Genomic DNA, 13,540 nt, shown 5'->3' with positions numbered 1-13,540 from the left:
AGGGGAAACTGAAAGGATCGGAGACAGAAGCCCCAAGGGAAAACTGAAAGGATTTGGAGAAGGCAACAGGAAAACGAAAGGATTCGGAGAAGCAAAGGAAAAACTGAAAAGGATTCTGGAGGAAGCCCAAGGAAACTTAAAGGATTCGGAGAAGAAGAAACAAGAAAACTGAAAGGATAAGGATTCGGAGTAAGCCAGAAGCCCCAGGGAAACTGAAAGGATTTCAGCGAAGCAAACAGGGAAAACTGAAAAGGATCGGAGAAGCCCCCAAAAATAACGAAAGGATTCGGAGGAAGCCCAGGAGAACTGATAAGGATTCAGAGAAATGGGGGGCCCCCAGGAAAACTGAAAGGATTCGGAGAAAGCAACAGGAAAACTGAAAGGATAGGGAAGCCCCAGGAAAACTGAAAGGATCGGAGAAGCAACAGGAAAACTGAAAAAGATCGGAGAAGCCCCAAGGAAACTGAAAGGATCAGAGGGGGGGACAAAGCAACAGGAAAATGAAAGGATTCGGAGAAGCCCCAGGAAACTGAAAGGATTCGGAGAAGAGAAGCCCAAGGAAAACTGGAAAGGATTCGGAGAAGACCCAGGGAAAACTGAAAGGATTGGACGAAGCAACAGGAAAACTGAAAGGATTCAGAGAAGGCCCAGGAAACTGAAAAGGATTTCGGAAGAAGCAACAGGAAAACTGAAAGGATTCGGGAGAAGAACCAGGAAACGAAAGGATTCGGAGAAGCCCCAAGGAAACATGAAAGGATTCGGAGAAGACAGCCGCAGGGAAACTGAAACGGGTTCGGAGAAGCCCCAGCGAAAACTGAAAGGATTCGGAAAAGCACCACAGGAAACTGACAGGATTCGGAGAGCCAAGGGAAAATATGAAAGGATTTGGAGAAAGCCCCAGGAAAACTGAAAGATTCGGAGAAAGCCACCAGGGAAACTGAAAGGATTCGGAGAAGCCCCAGGGAAACTGAAAGGATTCGGAGAAGCACCAGGGAAACTGAAAGGATTCGGAGAAGCCCCAGGGAAACTGAAAGGATTCGGAGAAGCCCCAGGGAAACTGAAAGGATTCGGAGAAGCACCAGGGAAACTGAAAGGATTAGAGAAGCAAACAGGAAAACTGAAAGGATTCGGATGAAGCACCAAGGAACTGAAAAGGATTCGGAGCAAGCACCAGGAAACTGAAAGGATGCGGAGAAGCCCCAAGGAACAACTGAAAGGATTCAGAGAAGCAAACAGGAAAACTGAAAGGATTCGGAGAAGCCCAGGAATGAAAGGATTAGTAGAAGCCCCAGGGAGAAACTGAAAGGATCCGGAGAAGCCCCAGGGAAAACTGAAAGGATCGGAGAAGAAGCCCCAGGAAAACTGAAAAGGATTCGGAGAGAAGCAACAGGAAAAACTGAAAGGATTTCGGAGAAGCAACAGGAAACTGAAAGGATTCGGAGAAGCCCCAAGGAAAACTGAAAGGATTCAGAGAAGCAACAGGAAAATGAAAGGATTCGGAGAAGCCCCAAGGAAAACTGAAAGATTCGGAGAAGCCCAGGAAAACGAAAGGATTCGGAGAAGCCCCAGGGAATGAAAGGGAGTCGGAAGAAGCCCCAAGGAAAAATGAAAGGATTCTGAGAAGCAACAGGAAAACTGAAAGGATCAGAGAGCCCCAGGAAAACTGAAAGGATTCGGAGAAGCAACAGGAAAACTGAAAGGATTCGGAGAAGCCCCAGGGAAACTGAAAGGATTCAGAGAAGCAACAGGAAAACTGAAAGGATTCGGAGAAGCCCCAGGGAAACTGAAAGGATTCGTAGAAGCCCCAGGGAAACTGAAAGAATTCAGAGAAGCCCAGGAAAAACTGAAAAGGATTCGGAGAAGCCCCAGGGAAGGCGAAACTGAAAGGATTTGGAGAAGAAGCCCCAGGGGAAACTTAAAGGATTCTGAGAAGGCCCCAAGGTGGAACTGAAAAGGAATTCGGAGAGCCGCAGGGAAACTGAAAAGGATTTGGAGAAAGCCCCAGGGAAAACTGAAAGGATTTCGGAGAAGAAACAGGAAAAACTGAAAGGAGTCAGAGAAGCAACAGGAAACTGAAAAGGACTTCGGAGAAGCAACAAGGAAAACTGAAAGGATTCAGAGGAAGCAACAGGAAAACTGAAAGGATCGGAGAAGCCCCAGGGGAACTGAAAGGATTCAGAGAAAACAACAGGGAGAAACTGATAGGATTCAGAGAAGCCCCAGGGGAATGAAGGATTCAGAGAAAGCAACAGGGAAAAACTGGAAAGGATTCGGAGAAGCCCCAGGGGAACTGAATAGGATTCGGAGAAGAACAGGGGAAAACTGAAAAGGATCGGAGAAACAAGCCCCAGGGAAACTGAAAGGATTCGGATAAGCCCAGGGAAAGAAACTGAAAGGATTCAGAGGAAGCAGACTGAAAGGATTCAGAGAAGAACAGGAAAACTGAAAGGATTCGGAAGAAGCAGGACTGAAAGGATTCAGGAAAAGAAAGGCGAACAGGACTGAAAGGATTCAGAGAAGCAACAAAGGAAAACTGAAAGAAAAGATTCAGAGAAGCAAACGGAAAACTGGAAAAGGGATTCAAAAGGAGCCCCACAAGGTTACTGAAAGGATTCGGAGAACAAAGAAGCAACAGGGGCAAATTAGCAACAGGAAAACTGAAAGGATTCGAGAAGCAACAGGGGGGAAAAACTGAAAGGGTTCAGAAAAGCAACAGGGAAAAACTGAAAAGGATTCGGAGAAGCCCCAGGGGAAGCTGAAAGGATTCCCCAGGGAGAAGCAATAAGGAAACTGAAAGGTTTCGGAGAAGCCCCAGGGGAACTTGAAAGGATTCCAGAGAAGCAACAGGAAAACTGAAAGGAAAAATTCGGAGAAGCCACTAGGAAAACTGGAAAGGATTCAGGAGAAGCCCCAGGGAAAACTGAAAGGATTCAGAGAAGCAAAAGGAAAACTGAAAGGATTCGGAGAAGCCCCAAGGAAACTGAAAGGATTCAGAGAAGCACCAGGAAAACTGAAAGGATTCATGAGAAGCAACAGGGAAAACTGAAAGGATCAGAGAAGCAACAGGGAAAGCTGAAAGGATTCAGAGGCCAAGCAACAGGAAAACTGAAGGATTCAGAGAAGCAACAGGGAAAACTGAAAGGATTCATAGAAGCAACAGGAAAACTGAAAGGATTCGGAGGAAGCCCCAGGGGAAACTGAAAAGGATCAGAGAAGCCCCAGGGGAATGAAAGGATTCAGAGAAGCAACAGGAAACCTGAAAGGATCAGAGAAGCAACAGGAAAATGAAAGGATTCAGAGAAGCAACAGGAAAACTGAAAGGATTCACGAGAAGCCCAGGAAAATGAAAAGGATTCGGAGAAGCCACGGAGGGGAAACTGAAAGGATCAGAGAAGCAACAGGAAAACTGAAAGGATTCAGAGAAGCCCCAGGAGAACTTGAAAGGATTTGGAGAAGCCCAGCCCCAGGAGAACTGAAAGATCGGAGAGCAGCCCCAGGAGAACTGAAAGGATTCGGAGAAGCCCCAGGGAAACTGAAAGACGAGGAAGCCCCAGGAAAACTGAAAGGTCGGAGAAGCCAAAGGGAAAACTGAAAGGATCGGAGAATCCCCAGGGAAACCTGCAAGGAGTTCAGGAGAAAGCCCCAACAGGGAAAACTGAAAGGATTCGGTATGAACGGAGAAAGCCCCTCAGTGAAAACTGAAAGGTAATTCGGAGAAGGCAAGCCCCAGGGAAAACTGAAAGGATTATCAGGAGAAAGCCCTAAGGAGGAAAACTGAAAGGATTCGGAGAAGCCCCAAGGGAAACGGAAAGGATTCAGGAGAAGGCCCAACAGGGGAAAAACTGAAAAAGGATTCAGAGAAGCAAACAGGAAAACTGAAAAGGATTCCAGAGCAAGCCCTCAGTGGGAAACTGAAAGGATTCGAGAGAAGTAAAACCCCATGGAAAACTGAAAGGATTCGAGAAGCAACCCCAGGAAAACTGAAAGGATTTCAGAGAATCAACTGGAAAAACTGAATAAGGATTCAGGAGAAGCCCCTATGGGGAAACTGAAAAGGATTCAGGAGAAGCCCCAGGGTGAAACTTGAAAGGATTTTCAGGAGGAAGCAAACAGGGGAAAAAAACTTGAAAAGGCTTCCAGGAGAAGCCAAGGAAGGAAAAACTGGAAAGGATTTGCAGGATGAAGCCCAAGCAGAAAAACTGAAAAGGAACTTGAAAGGATAAGGCCAAGAAAAACTGAAAGGATTCCCGGAGAAAGCCCCAGGAGGGGAAACTGAAAGGTGATTCGGAAGCGAACCCAGGGAAAACTGAAAGGATTCAGAGAAGCCCCCGGAGGAAAAACTGAAAAGGGATTTGGAAGAAGCCCATCCCCAGGGAAAAGGAACTGAAAAGGATTTTCGGAGAAGCCCTCCTGCCCCCCTGGGAAGGGAAACTAAGAAAGGATTCGGAAGAAGCCCCAGGGAAAACTGAAAGGCAATTCGGAGAAGCCCAAAGGGAAAACTGAAAGGATTCGGAGAAAGCCAAAGGGAAACTGAAAGGATTCGGCGGAGCCAAAGGAAACCCTGAACAGGATTTCGGAAAGAAGCCCCAGGGAAAAATTTGAAAGGATTCGGAGAAGCCCCAAAGGAAAACCCCCCTGAAAGGAAAATTCTAAAGCAAACAGGGAACTTGAAAAGGATTCCGGAGAAGCCCTAAGGAGGGAAAACTGAAAAGGAATTCCGGAGAAAAGCCCTAAGGGAAAGACTGAAAGGATTCGGAGAAGCCCCAGGGAAACTGAAAAGATTATTTTCGGCAGAGAATCCCCAACAGGGAAAACTGAAAGGATTCAGGAGAATCCCTACGGTGAAAACTGAAAGGATTCAGGAAAACCCATGGGCCACTGAAAGGAGTCAGTGAGCCCAAGGGGAACTGAAAGGTATTCAGGAAAAGAGAATCAACCAGGAAAATTGAAAGGATTTCCGGAGAAGCAACAGGGGAAAACTGAAAGGATTCAGGTTAGGAAAAAGCAACAGGAAAACTTGAAATGGAAAGGATTCAGGATAAGCCCCAGGGGAAAACTGAAAGGTATTCAGGAGAAGCCAATAGGGAAAACTGAAAGGATTTCGGGAGAAAGGCCAATAGGGAAAACTGAAAAGGATTCAGAGAAGCCCCAAGGAGAAAACTGAAAGGATTGGAGGAAGAACCAGGCCCCTGGAGGGAAACATGAAAGGATTCGGAGAAGCCCAAGCCCCAGGGAAAGAACTGAAAAGGATTCGGAGAGCCAGGGCTGAAAGGATTCGAGATAGGGGCCCCCAGGAAAACTGGAAAGGATTCGGAAGAAGCCAAAGGAAATGAAAGGTCCCCGGAAGGAAAGCAAAAGGGAAAACTTGAAAGGATTCGGAGAAGCCCCAAGGGGAAAAATGAAAGGATTCGGAAGCAAGGCCCCAAAAGGAAAACTGGAAAGGATTCGGAGAAGCAACAGGGAAAAACTGAAAGGATCGGGAAGGAAAAGCCCTGGCGAAACTGGAAAGGATTCGGAGAAGCCCAGGGAAACTGAAAGGATTCGGAGGAAAGCCAGGGGAACTGAAAGGATTCAGAGAAAGCAACAGGAAAACTGAAAGGATTCAAAGAATCGACCTAGGAAAAGAAAACTGAAATGGGATTCAGAGAAGCCCCAACATGAAAACTGAAAGGATTCGGAGAAGCCCCAAGGGGAAACTGAAAGGATTCAGAGAAGCCCCACAGGGCAAACTGAAAAGGGGATTCAGAGGAAGCCTAGGGAAACTGAAAGGAAAATTCTAGAAGCCAAGGGAAACTTTCAAAGATTCGGAAGAAGCAAACAGGAAAACTGAAAGGATTCCAGGAGAAGCCCAAGGAGGAAAACTGAAAGGATTCGGAAGAAGCCCTGCCCAAGCGGAAACTGAAAGGATTAGTTCGTAGAAGGCCCCCCCCCAGCCCCAGGAGGGGAACTGTAAAGGATTCGGAGAAGCCCCAGGGAAACTGAAAGGATTCCAAGAAGCCCCAGGAAACTGAAAGGATTCGGAGGAAGCCCCAAGGGGAAACCCTGAAAGGATTCGTGAGAAGCGCTACGGGAAAATGAGAGGATTTTCGGAGAAGCCCAGAAAACCCCTGAAAAGGTTATTCGGAAAGAAGCCTGGGGAAACTGAAAGGATTGGAGAAGCCCAGGGCCCCAGGGAACTGAAAGGATTCAGAGAAGCCCCAGGGAAACTGAAAGGATTCGCGAAAGCCCCAGGGAAAACTGAAAGGATTCAGAGAAGCCAAGGAAAACTGAAAAGGATTCACCGAGAAGCCAAGGGAAACTGAAAGGATTCGGAGAAGCCCCAGGAAAACTGAAAGGATTCGGAGAAGCCCCAGGGAAACTGAAAGGATTCGGAGAAGCAACAGGGAAAACTGAAAGGATTCGGAGAGCCCCGAAACTAGGAACTGAAAGGATTCGGAGCCCCAGCCAGGAGAACTGAAAGGATTCGGAGAAGCCCCGGGAACTGAAAAGATTCGAGAGCAAGGCAACAGAACTGAAAAGGATTCGGAGAAGCCAAAGGGAAACTAGGAAAACTGAAAGGATTCAGAGAAGCCCAAATGGACGGAAACTGAAAGGATTCAGACAGCCCATGGACTGAAAGGATTCAGAGAAGCAAACGGAGAAACTGAGGATTCAGAGAGCAAAACAGGAAAACTGAAAGGATTTCAGAGAAGCCCTAGGGAAACTGAGGAGGATTGGAAAGGAGAAGCCCAAGGGAAACTTAAAGGCTTCGAGAAGCACAGGGAAAACTGAAAGGACTTCGGAAATGAAGCCCCAGGAGAACTGAAAGGATTCGGAGAAGCAGCCCCCGGAAAGGAACTGAAGGTATTCGGAGAAGCACTTCCCCAGGAAGAACTGAAAGGATCGGAGAAGCCCAGCACCGGAAAGTGAAAAGGATTCGAGAAGCCCCAGGGAAAACTGAAAGGATCGGAGAAGCCCCAGGGAAACTGAAAGGATTCGAGCCCCAAAGCGCTAAGGGAAACTGAGAGGATTCGGAGAAGCCCCAGGAAAACTGAAAGGATTCGGAGAAGCCAAAGGGAAACTGAAAGGATTCGGAGAAGCCAAAGGGAAACTGAAAGGATTCGGAGAAGCCCCAGGGAAACTGAAAGGATTCGGAGAAGCCCCAGGAAAACTGAAAGGATTCGGAGAAGCAAAACAGGGAAACTGAAAAAGGGATTCGGAGAACCCTAGGGAGAAACTGAAAGGATTCGGAGGAAGCCCCCCAGGGAAACTGAAAGGATTTCGGAGAAGCCCCAGGAAACTGAAAGGATCGGAGAAGCAACAGGAAAACTGAAAGGATTCAGAGAAGCCCCCAGGAAAACTGAAAGGGATTTCGGAGAAGCCCAAGGAAATTGAAAAGGATTCGGAGAAGCCCCAGGAAAATTGAAAGGATTCGGAGAAGCCAAGGAAAATTGGAAAGGTTCCCCGGAGAAGGCTGAAAACTGAAATTGGATTCGGAGAAGCCCCCAGGGAAACTGAAACAGGATTCGGAAAAGCCCAGGAGAGCTGAAAGGATTACGGAAAGAAAGGACCCAGGAGAACCTGACAAGGTATTCGGAGAAGCCCCAGGGAAACTGAAAGGATTCTGAGAAGAAGCCCCAAGGATAACTGAAAGGTTATTCGGAGAAGCCCCAGGCAAAGGAGGACTGAAAGGATTTCGGAGAAGCCCCAGGAGAACACTGAATTGGTAGGTTCGGAGAAGAAGGCCCCAGGAAAACTGAAAGGATTCGGAGAAGCCCCAGGGAAACTGAAAGGATTCAGAGAAGCCCCAGGAGAACTGAAAAGAGTCTAAAACAGGACAGGCGGGCGACCCCCGCCACGCGTCACGGGACGGGCGGCCGAGGCCCGGGATAAAATGCAAAGTTGTTCTAGTGCTTACCTTTCAGATCACATCTATCCTTGCAAAGGTATTCAGATATTAAGAGAGAGAGAGAGAGAGATAGAGAGAATAAAAGTATTTTTCTTTGTTTCGTGACTTTTTTATATATACTTGCAGATTGTGCTTCACCTGAGGCTAAAGGTTTTCATTCTTTAACTACTATAATGGAATAAATAAATACAAGTTACATCACAATACAAAGATTCATTGCTTGCACCAAGTGGCCAAGGTAGCCTTTAAGGGCACTACCTTCCCTGCGCACTTCGTGACAATTCAATAAAATTTGAGCGGCCATTAGGCTAACTGAGAGACAATCTTCTTCTTCTTCCCAGCTTGTTCCCATTTTTATATGGGGTCGCCGTTTCGGATGAGCCGTTTCCATCTATTTCTATCCTGTGCTTCTGCCTCATCAATTCCCTTCTCATGCAAGTCTCCTCTCACACAGTCCTTCCATCTCTTTCTTGGTCTCCCTCTTCTTCTTCTTCCTTGCACCTCCACCCCCATAGTATGTCTCCCAGCGTGGTCCTCATCTCTCCTCAACAGGTGTCCATACCATCTCAGCCTCCCCTCCTGTACTTTCTTTGATACTTCCACCACCTTAGTCGACCCCCTTATGTAGTCATTTCTGATCCTATCCTCTCTTGTCACCCCAGACATCCACCTAAGCATTCTCATTTCTGCCACATCCATCTTCTTCTGCTCTGTTTTTCTCATGCTTGCTGTTTCCGTACCATACAGCATTGCTGTTCTTACCACCGTCTTGTGAAATTTTCCTTTTAACCTAAGCGGCACTCTTTTGTCACAAAGAACTCCAGAGGCCGCTCTCCAGTTGTTCCAGCCTGCCTGTACCCGGTGTTTTACTTCTTCCATACTTCCTCCAGCGTTAACAAAAGCTCCCAAATACTTAAACTTATCAACTCTCCTTATTTGCTCTCCACCAAGCTGAATACTTTCTCTATCATGCCCCTCAGTGGTGGTACACATATATTCTGTCTTAGATCTACTTATTCTCATTCCTCTGTCCTCCAGTACTTGTCTCCATCTTTCCAATTTCACTTCCAGATCTTCCCTGCTCTCTGCACACAGAACAATATCATCCGCATACAATATGTTCCATGGTACTGTCTCCCTTACTTCCTCTATTATAACATCCATCACTATGTTAAAGATAAATGGGCTCAGAGCCGACCCCTGGTGTAATCCTACTCTCACCTCAAAACCTTCTGTCTCCCCAACACTGCTCCTCACTCTGGTAAATACATTCCGGTACATCTCTTGTATCAATTGCACATACTTCTCTGGCACCATCTTCTCCCTCTTGTCTCGGGACTCGGTCATAAGCCCTTTCAAAGTCAATGAATACCATATGTAGGTCCCGTTTTCTTTCCCCGAATTTCTCCATTATTTGCCTCAGACAAAATATACCATCTGTTGTTCCCCTTCCCTTCATAAATCCCATCTGCTCTTTGCCTATTTGTACTTCTTCTCTCAGTCTAGCATCTATCATCCTTTCCAGTATCTTCAAAGTGTGGGACATCAATTTAATGCCCCTATAATTACCCTACTCTTGGACATCGCCTTTCCCTTTAAAAATTGGGATCAATATACTCCCACGCCACTCATTTGGTATCTTTTCCTGTTCAAGGATCTTTATCATAAGATCGTACAGTATATCCACTCCTTCATCTCCTAATGCTTTCCATGCCTCCACCGGAGTCATGTCTGGTCCAGTTGCCTTCCCATTCTTCATCTTCTTCAGTGCATTTAGTACCTCTTGCCTAGAAAACCTCATTACCATGCCAATGTTCACTTGCCCATCCTCTCTTATTAGTCTATTATTTTCTTCATTTAACAACTGTTCGAAATAATCTTTCCATCTCTTCACAATGTCTTCCTCCTTTCTAAGTACTACACCATCTTGATCCTTTATTTGTTTGATATGTTTGTATATCTTGGTGCTCTTATTTCTAGCCTTTGATAGCTTGATCATCTTCTTTAATCCTTCCTTTGTCCCCAGCTCATTATACACATCATCATACGACTTTGCTTTAGCTTTGGCTACCACCTTTTTCACCACCTTGTTTTTCTCTCTGTACCTATCTCTGTCTTCCACTGACTGTGACTCTTCCCATCTTTTCTTTGCCTCCTTCTTATCTTTTACTACTTTCTCAATGTCTTCATCCCACCACAACTCTCCTTGCTTCCCATATGATACCAGATGTCTCTCCTAGCAGCTCCTTTCCATGCCTTATTACTGCTGCATTCGTGCCACCCACCATTCTTGAACATCTTCAATCCCTATATCAATATCCTCCAAAACCCTCCTCCTCTTAAACTCTCTCTTCTTATCCCCTTCCTTCTCTAATTTGTACCATTTAATTTTCCTTGTCCCTTTAGCTTTGGTTTTGTCTTTCCATTTTCAACTTCAAACCCATACATAAGCAGTCTGTGTTGGGGGGCTACATGGTCGCCTGGAATAACTTTGCAGTTCTTGACCTCCACCAGATTTATCCTTTACACAAGAAGTAGTCTATCTGGGAGAATCTTCCCCCACTCCTATATGTTATTAGGTGTTCCCTTTTCTTCTTAAAGAATGTGTTTACTATTGCCATGTCGAATGACACAGCAAAGTCCACTACACTCTCTCCTTCTGGGTTTCTCTCCCCAATTCCATGGCCCCCATGCACCCGCCCAATCGCCTCATTTTCACTTCCGACATGGCCATTCAAATCTGCCCCAACTATCACCCTCTCATGCTCTTTCAGTTCTTGCATTATTCCATCCATGTCTCTCCAGAAATTTCCCTTCTCTTCTTCTGTGCAACCAACTTGTGGTGCATATGCGCTTATAATATTCAGAATCTCTCCTCCATAACATATCTTCAATCTGATGATACGGTCATTCTTTCTGTGCACTTCTATTACCGAGTTCTTTAGTTCACTAGACAGTACTATGCCAACTCCATTTCTACCTTGTTTATTTGCTCCACCATAATATAGCTTATATCCATCTCCCAACTCTTTAGCTTTATTTCCTTTCCACCGCGTTTCTTGCACACACATAACATCTACTTTCTTTTCTCTCATCAAGTCAGCCAATTCTCTACCTCTCCCAGTCATGGACCCAACATTTAGCTGACATACTCTAAACCCAATGTGAGCTCGCTTCTTTAGCTGCACCCGCTCCTGATGCAGTAGCCCTTGCCTTACCACAGAGTTAGGGCGATGTCTCTGTGCGTCGTTTACGGAGTACGCCCTAGCATTACCTCTTTCCATATTTTGGCTCATTCCATTTTTTGGTTTTGGCACAGATTTTTACAGCCGGATGCCCTTCCTGACACCAACCCTCCCTATTTATCCGGGCTTGGGACCGGCACCCATAAGGACTTGTTTGCCTCCCCCCCCCCCCCCCCCCCCCCAGGTGGCTAGGTTGCTAACTGAGAGACAATACTCCATCATATTTTTTACACGATAATCAAAATACATGCAGGAAATAGCTTATCTTACAGTGAAGGATAGAGTTCAGCAGCAGCTTTCACAGAGGCGTGAAACCTTTAGGTGGTCTTTAATATGCAATTTAAAATATGCAACGGCTAAATATCCAACAAAATGTCAAACAATTGAAGAACGCAAAACGCCGCAAAACGCGGCAAAGAATGCCGTGGTAAGAGTTCAGGTGTACGATTGTTGTGATCAAAGTGCCCCAGCGTCTATGCGTACGAGTGGTGTGCGGATTTACTGCAGGAAATGGGAAGTTCATTGACACAAGAGACGCCGCAAACATCGAGATAGCGTCAATCTTCTAAATATTTCGAGTTGTAAGTAAATATTTCGAAACCGTTTTGGTGAAGATTGCACTGCGTTGGCCACCCTTTTAATTACTTCATTACCCTCTGTTTAAATCTTAAAATATGGCCTTAATTTCTAACTTTGGAGAAAATACTTACTTCGAAAGGAGAGTAGAGGTCTTTAGCTCCTTCTCTCACCAACAACAACTCGTGACTGATGACCATTCTCTGTTCTCCGGGGTCAGGACGCGTTAAAAGTACTTTTTCGGAGGGTGGCAAGCCGTGATAGTCGGAGAGTTGGGCCGGTCCACGCGGTGTTTTACCTTATATGCCCATAGCAATAGACCTTGAACAATAGTTTGTTAAACCTCTTTAATTCACGTAACAATTTTCACGCATTGTGGGGAAACTTAATGAAAAATAACGACTTGGTAACATTAAATATTGCCACTGGCTGGAAACACTTGTGTTTTTTGTTTCAGAGATAACTGAAACGTGCTTTTTTACGATTGGATGTTGTTTATAACGATGTCACTTTTTGGTTGGAGTTTTATCCGTGACATCATTCGGAAGGTGTGGTTTCCACATGACAATTTGAGACTGCGCAGCACACAAACGAACGAACGGGTGCTCATTAAAATAGGTGATACGACAGAGACAACAACATGAAGGACTTTGTTTTTCTAAAGGTTCAAATATTCAAGTTGTGTTTTCTAGACCGATAGGACTTACCGCCACTAATTTCCGTCTTCCTTAGAACATAATCAGTATCTTCTTTCAAGGTATAAACACATTTATACTAAAAATCGGCCGGGGCACTTATTAAGATTTACCCAAAATGTTAATAATGATACCGAGGAACATTGCATAATTATATGGTCAAATAGTGACGAACACATCGATTCAGATATTACACATATCAGGGACAGACTCGGATGAAACATTGTTCACAATTAGAAAATTAAATAATTTAGTTTACCGAGCAAGGTGAGAATTTCGTTTTCTTTGTTTATGCGGATTTTCGTTCAGACTGACAAATTTTCCTAGTCACGTTTCCCTTTGCGTAACTATTACATGAAGGACAACTGGCTTAACGAGACACAGAACACAAAACGCAAACACATGTACCTACTACTCACCTGACTCGAGACACTCAGGGCGAGACGCTGTGCCGTCCGCTGGATACAGTCATCGTGACACAACAGCTGCTGAATTCAATACACAAGACAGACAAGCACAAAAATAAAAAAAAAAAAAAAAAAAATCACTACGCAAACAAATACCAACAACTCGAGAACAGCACAACAAATCATACAACTCAGAAACAACAACTCACTGCCCAAACAACACCAACACAATCAATGACAACTTGTGTGGCGAAAAAGATAGACTTATAGTGGACTGTATTATATGCTTAACGTTGTTACTTGGTCAAAAACCGCTAAAAGCCTTACGTAACAACTCCACAAAACTCCCTTTGCGGTTTCTAATTTATCGGGAGATATCTCTCAACCCAATTCATTATTAACGAGGATAACACACCAATATCATTAATGAATAGTAGCACAATTAAGTACGTTCACTTACTGAGCAGTCCTTGTAGACATGAACTCAGATCATAAATCGCTACACGAGATACGACGAGAGGTACGCGCCTCTCTCTCTCTAAATGTTGCGAGTACTCTCGGGTTGATTTTCAAACCTTAGAGGACCGCTGTGTTATCTCGTTTCTAAAAGTTATTTGCATAACCTTAAAGTATGAACACAATAAAGGTTTATCAGATCAATTTATATTCAACCTCCACAAAACTGAAACATAGGGAAAATGAAATAAAATCGATAGGATATTGAAACGC

The 13,540-nt window shown here is 45.1% G+C and overlaps 1 protein-coding gene across 1 annotated transcript in view; it reads right to left on the bottom strand.

Annotated features, from left to right (window-relative positions):
- Nucleotides 1–11,921, bottom strand: part of LOC135212026 (lactosylceramide 4-alpha-galactosyltransferase-like) — a 69,985-nt gene extending 58,064 nt beyond the window's left edge. The window contains exon 1 of the mRNA XM_064245320.1: nt 11,844–11,921. The gene's annotated coding sequence lies outside the window, so the exon portion shown is untranslated. The remainder of the gene's footprint in view (nt 1–11,843) is intronic.
- Between the last annotated feature and the right edge of the window lie 1,619 nt (nt 11,922–13,540).

Source organism: Macrobrachium nipponense, chromosome 40 (genome assembly GCF_015104395.2).
Source record: "Macrobrachium nipponense isolate FS-2020 chromosome 40, ASM1510439v2, whole genome shotgun sequence".
Lineage (NCBI taxonomy): Eukaryota > Metazoa > Arthropoda > Malacostraca > Decapoda > Palaemonidae > Macrobrachium > Macrobrachium nipponense.
This window is presented reverse-complemented; position numbering and strand designations above follow the sequence as displayed.